Genomic DNA, 7,500 nt, shown 5'->3' with positions numbered 1-7,500 from the left:
AATAGTTTAGATCCAGTTACTAAGTTACCATGCGTCATTACGAGGGAAGTGACTTTAAGGCGGTTAAAGCGTATTTACTCATAGGTAGTCATAATATTATTATATTTCATGTGAGACCATTCGATGCTGTTCCTGATGGATTGATCGAAGGTAAATAATCATAGAATATAAGAATACAACAAAGAAATTAATGAATTATCTCCCTTTAATTTGATGCTAAGAAATGAAGTTAGTAGGGAATTGCCAGAAGACAACAGAGAATAAAATCTTGACGACGGTGATAGGGGCTAGAACCCGCGACCTTACTGGTACGACGACTCCGCCTGGTCGGGAAGATAGTGACTCTATCGTATAAGCTATCCACAACCCCCCCCCCCCCCAAATAAATAAATAAATAAATAAATAAATAAATAAATAAATAAATAAATAAATAAATAAATAAATAAATAAATAAATAAATAAATAAATAATAAACAAATAAAATAAAAAAGTCGCTTCAAATTCTTGTCAATCTAGAGCCACTCTCCCCGACTTCTTGAGGTCACGGGTTCAACACAGACAAATGCCGCGAAGTTCGTTGGCCAGCATTTAAGCTTTATCGTCAATATTCTCAACACAAACATGTAACATAGAAACGATTGAGACATTGAGTATGCTCCGGTATTTAGGGTGGTGGTGGTGGTGGTGGGGTGGGGGGTTATAATTAAGAAAAGTAAGTGGGTCAAGCACTTATGTTGATAATAACTAGAAATGAAGTGAGTAGGAAAGTGCCAGAAGACATTAGAGAGAGAGAGAGAGAGAGAGAGAGAGAGAGAGAGAGAGGGAGGGAGGGAGGGAGAGAGAGAGACTGAGCAGAGAGAGAGAGAGAGAGAGAGAGAGAGAGAGAGAGTCTTAAGATAGATATAGTGTTTGTGAATAGCTCATACGGTAGAGTCACGCTCTCCCCACGATAAGGATAATACAACACCAGCTGTTCACAAATGTTAAATACTCACTCATACAGTCATTCAGCTCCAGGGTTGCCATTTTGGCCCTTTTTGGGGCCAAATCCGAGATATTTGGCCCTTTTCAAACACAGTTGGCCCCCCATATATCATTTGGCCCTTTGGCCCTTTTTTGGCCCCTTTTGGAGAGTGATTGCCCCAAACGAACCCAACTACATAGCCTTTAGTTCAAAATGAATTTTGTTCAATTTATCCACATCAAGAAAACTGATATGTGCATGCACACATCGATATTCGTAGTATTACTGATTCGAGTGTTTGAGACATTGATCTGGCACCAAAACTCTCCTCGACCTGTCTCTGCAAGGAGCTTGCATGTGCTGAGTGCTGATTAATTACACGAGGCAAGGAATCTGACAACGGACGGCGATGACTTGGAGTTCGGAAATTGAGAGGGGGTTGCGTCCAGTCGGCACTTAACACCGCGCCCTCCCACTCCCCAAATGCCTGTATGATTGAAAAACAATGGAACTGCCTTGTTCGTGGAATTTGGGTACAAGTTCACAAATGAATGTAGTAAATATGTACTGGAATTTGTAGCCAATGAACAGCAACGCCAAAGTGTGGAGAAAGGGTGCGTCACATCAAAGAAAGATGCCTGTCCATGTTAGAGGTTGCTTGTGAGCAAGTCAAACTAAGACTTCCATCGATAAAGGACATGTTCAAAGGACTCAGTCAGCTTAGTCTAACAAAAATCCTTAACCAAGTGGACAAACCTGCATTCAGCAGCCTACGTTCCTTCATTTGGTTAAATCAGATTTGGTAGAGGATCAATACAGACGTCTCACTTTTATTGACTGGTCAGATGTGGAAGCTTTCAAAACCACAGAACTCCCAAGTGACACCCATAAATTTTGGTTTGGAGTTATGAAAACACCTGGATTTGAAGAGCTAGGTCAATATGTGATGAATTGCCTCATTGTTCCAAGCCGCAATGCAGTCATCGAGCGTGTCTTCTCATTGGTAACAGCCACAAAAACAAAGCCCCGCAACCGAATGGAGTACTTTGTCTTGATGCAATAATCAGGATCAAATCTCATCTTGAGCAACGATCCAAATGCTGTAAAGATTTTGTGGCCACAAGCAAGATGACTGCACTCCATAACACAAAGGTGTTGTACACCAAATCAGATGAGAAGGATGAGGAACAGCAGGAAGAGTGCATTCAGCAATTCCTGTAGATTGGATAACGAATATTTAAGTTAAATGTAAATACCTTATTTTCTTTTCCACTTTGAATGTATTTAAACGTAAATAGAACTTTATTTCAGAATTATTCGTTCGTTCATATAAGTTGTGATTAATTGGAATGACATGCGGTGAAATTATACAAAATTAGTATCAGGAGCTACGGAAACCCACAATGTCGTCGAAAAGTACAGGATCACTCAGGTCTGTGATCAGGAAAATGTGTCCCAAGTTGAAACAATGGAAGAAATCACTTTAAAATTTTGTTGGAGTTAGGTAGGGCAAAACTGTACACTTTGTGGACCAAGGCCACCCACCCACCAACCATCCTTCACCAAGAGCAGTTATGGCAACCCTTTGGATATGTACAATCTGAGTCTGGCAACATGCATACGACCCCCCCCCCCTTTTTTTTTGCACGTAAGCTCACTCCTCTTTATTGTTCACACATGTTTGTATGATTATCTGTATTCGGATATACATTCTGTAACGTTTAGTGAACAGTTTCCGTATTTTGGCCCCAAACCGTCTCATTTGGTCCTTTTCTTGTCAAAATCTGGCCCCATGACAAAAAATCACCTGGCAACCCTGTTCAGCTCATCCACACTATCACATGATTCGATAACATCATTCCAGTCAGTGCATTCAAATAACCCCGCAAATCTTCACGCACACACACACACACACACACACACACACACACACACACTTTCGTTCCAGATCTGTACAGTTTTCTTTACTGGTTTGACACGTTTAACATTGCACTTTTATGTGTGGGTTTGATCGTAACCATCGTTATGTTATAGCCTGATAGTGAAATCCAAAAGGACTGGCAGTTTGACGTCATTATTTGGTTTTTGCACCGCCTAGTGAGTTGTTAGTAGAGCTCATGGAAATAAGTCATGCCATTGGTTGAACTATTGAATACAACTCACGATTTGTTTTCTTTTGTCCCGCAAAAGACTGGCATTTTGGCGTCATTTTTTGGTCAGTGTCAGGTCATAACTTTACGAAGGCCACGGTTTGAAACGACATGTACATATTTGCAGGTTATCAGACCTACAAATAAGTACACTTTAGTTTGGAGGGAGTCGGTTAACATAATATCTCGTAGCTCCTAAACGGCTGTGTTGTCTTGTGGTACGACACTATCCTTCGGATTGGAAGGTCCTGGGTTCGAGTCCCGCTCTAAGCGGCGCATAATTGAGTCCTTAGAAACGGCGCTTTACTCACATTTTCTTATCCACTCAGGTGCAAAATGAGTACCTGACCGTTAACAGCGTCGGGAAAAATTGTGATGTCGTCTAACAGGCGTCTTGTCTCGTCTAACATGTTAAATGTTGCTGTTGGCTAGGGATCCGTTGTAAAGCGTTTGAGCACGTTTAGTAGATATTGCGCTATAAAAAAAAATTCAAGTTAAAATGTTAAAAATAACAAAAATCATCCATTATCTCCGAGTGAATCTCTTTGTTTTTCTGTCTTCCTCACTATGAAAACTGCTCACTAATTTTTTTTAAAAATTAAGCTTTATATAGCGCAATATCCACTAAATGTGCTCAAAGCGCTTTACAAGGGGTCCCTGGTCAACAGCAACATTTAACATGTAGGACGGGACATGACGCCTATGAGGCGATATTACAATTTTTTCGTACAAAGACACAGCTGTTAACGGCCAGGTACTCATTTTACACCTGAGTACGGTGAGAAAATGTGGGTAAAGAGCCTTCTCCAAGGACTCAACTATGCGCCGAGCGAGGCTCGAACCAGGGCCTTCCGATCCGAAAGCGAGTGTCATACCACAACTCACACTAGGCGGTGCAAGAACCAAATAATTACGTCAAACTGCCAGTCCTTTTGCATTTCAGTATCAGGCTATAGATAGTATGCGCTTGGCTACGAAGCTCATAACATTGCCATCCGGAAGTATAAGGGACCAACACACAGAACTGTGTGTATCCATGAACGTTTATAGTCGGGTTAATACAGTTCAGTGAGCATTATTCATAAACGCGGATGGCAAAAAACAATAACAAAGACCCGAGTGAAGTCATCTACGAACTATCTATAACATAACGATGGCTACGGTATCAGGCCATAACTTTAAGAAGGCCACGGATATCTGCACTTCTAGAAATAGGTCGGTGGGCGTTTGTCGTGCCAAAACAATGAGATTTCTATATGTCTTTTTTGGAGTCACTTGTCATTGATTTGGAACAGTCGTCAGTCCATTGCTTAATTGCTTATATATATATATATATATATTATATATATATATATATATATATATATATATATATATATATCTGTGTGTGTGTGTGTGTGTGTGTGTGTGTGTGTGTCTGTCTCTCTCTGTTTGTCTCTCTCTTTATCCTCTTTATTTCATTTCCTCTCTCTTCCCCCACCCTCTCTCGCTCTCTATCATTCTCCCTCCTTCTCTCTCTGTTCCCCTCTCTCTCTCTCTCTCTCTCTCTCTCTCTCTCTCTCTCTCTCTCTCTCTCTATATATATATATAATATATATATATATATTATATAATATATATATATATATATATATATATATATATAAATCCATCATTGCCCCTCTCTATATATCACCCTCTCTCCATCTATATCATTGACTTTCCTCATTGACGTCTTACTGTGATGATTAGAAGATTTTCTGGGCAATGTCAGCTAAAAAATGAAAATTAACCCTCTCCTAACCACCCATAGGAAAATCGTCACATTTGTTACGATGTAACCAACATTTGTCTTATTCAAATTTCTTTTGTACATCATTAAATTTTAAGTAAAATGAACAGTGTGTTGTAGAGCATGTTTTGTTAAAGAAATTATGTATGGCAAGAACTTACTGCTAATGTTTTTGCTTGCCATCAATCAACACAGATTGTGTTCTATTACTTAGATATGACTTAAACCATTGAAGGACGGTGTCACTGATTCCAAAATTCTCGAAAAGACAGTTATATAGAATGGTGTGATCTATGGTGTCAAAAGCTGCTGACAGGTCAAATAAATTAGGTATGGAGACTTCTCCTCTATCACAAGACAGTAACAAATCATTGATAATTTTCAGTAAAAGCAGTTTCAATTCTGTGATATAATAATAATAATAATAATAATAATAATAATAATAATAATAATAATAATAATATAATAATAATAATAATAATAATATAATAATAATAATAGGCTAACTGGGAGGAATTCAGTTCCTACATCGAGCAAGTCTGCCCTGCCATCCTCCCAAGTCCGAGAATATAACCAGATTTAACAGGCAACTGATTAAGAGCTCTCGCTCTATTCCAAGGGGAAACGGAAATTCTACACCCCTGCTGGACGGGAGAGTCTGAAAAGAGTACCACCAGACCCAGTCCCAGGACGTAGCCGATAGATTACTTCAGTCTCTGGCAGAGGGAAGGAAGCAACGGTAGCCGCCATTGGATCCGGACCGGAATTACGCGAAGATTGCACCAGAATGTGAGGCAGATACAATTGCCAGGAATAAGAAGAACCGTAACAAACGGGTCCCTAATCATGCTTTTGAGCGCGGTGTCCGCAAGGCGTACAATTTTGGACTCGCTACCTGCGGAGGAACATCCCCGTTCAGTCCCCGAGAGGTGGGGTGCAGCCATAATTAGCGATGTAAAGAACGGCAAAGCAGCAGGGATAGACGGCGTTTATCCCGATATGGTGACGCATCTGGGCCCCAGGGCACGGGCCTGGCTGGCAGATGCAATGTCTGACGTCCTTGCAAAAGGAAAGCGACCACAAGTGTGGAAGCACGCAAAGATAGTTGCCATCCTGAAGCCTGGAAATCGGCGAAGCACGCGCTGAAGTTGAACACTTATCAAAAAGCCCCGGTTTCTGTGATCTAGCCTTAAGACGGTACCACTTGCCGACTAATTACCGCTGCAGGCGATTGAGTAAGGGGATATTACTGAGTTGGAAAAAAACATGCATATAACATGCATTTTAAAATTATTATGTGACTAAATTATCAAATTATGAGCAAGTTTTTCTCAATATACTTAAAGATCCAACTTTCTTCTTTTAAACTGCTTTTAATTGAAGAAATTTCATCTAGAAATAAATTATTAGGATGACACCTAATGACACCAAAAATTTAGTATTCTAACAAAAGTACATTGACTAAAATATTAATTGTATTAACATGTCACCGTACAGATTTTATGTCTGTACGTTATGTGATAGTTAAAATGTTCTATTTTATCGTGGTGGAAACAGAATTGCCAGTTACGCTATGCTTATTGAGTTATGGTCATTTGAAAGGAAATCGGCTAAAATCCTTGAAAGTGAATGGATGTTATGTTACTGACAAAGTTAATAATTTGAATTAAGTATTCGTCTTTTTAAACCATAAATATCCTCAAGCCAATATTCATCACGGATTCTCAATCGTTTAAAGGACACCAACAATTGCTTGCTATTCTTTAGCTAGGGCAGTGGTATATATATATATTATATATATATATATATATATATATATATATATATATATATTATATATATAAAGTATATATATTATATATATATATATATATATAATGATAATAATAATGATAATAATAATAATAATAATAATAATAATAATAAAAAATAATATAATAATAATAATAATAATAATAATAAAATATAATAAAAAATAATAATAATAATATGCTGAAAACTTATATAGCGCATAACTCCGAGACACCAGACTCTAAGCGCTTAAATTACAAATTACTTTGGCTGAAACATAATCATTCACTCACACAAGCACACACACACACACACACACACACACACGCACAACACACAAAACACAAACCAAACCTTTCTTGCTTCTCATACCATCTATACTCCTCTAAACTAGGTGAGAAGCTGCCAGGCTGCCAGAAAAAAAAAAATTATTTAAAATTGATTTTGGTCGGAAAATCTGTCATTCAATTATCGATCGGTTAAATGACCCTCATCTTTGCCAAAACTCTCAAAACTGGGACTTACGATGGCCAGGGTTTGAGAGCTTTTGTCAAGATGAGGGTCATTTTAAAGTACCGGGTTGGAGAGTTTTATTTGGCAGCTTAAGGTCAATTAAATCGATCGATATTTGAATCATGAGTTTTCCAGCCGAATTTTTAAATACAGCTAATTGATTAGTTTGTCTTACTTGGCCCTTTCGCTCTCAAAACGTGCGTTGAATGATCCTGTAATCACAATTAACAGCTGAGTGATGGCGACAATTGCAAAAAGCACGATGTATGGCCTGACGTCATCAATATGTGTGTTCGGTTGGTTCTTGGAAG

The sequence above is a fragment of the Berghia stephanieae genome, chromosome 10 (genome assembly GCF_034508935.2).
Source record: "Berghia stephanieae isolate SIO BIC M18660-M18661 chromosome 10, UCSD_Bste_1.3, whole genome shotgun sequence".
NCBI lineage: Eukaryota > Metazoa > Mollusca > Gastropoda > Nudibranchia > Aeolidiidae > Berghia > Berghia stephanieae.
This window is presented reverse-complemented; position numbering follows the sequence as displayed.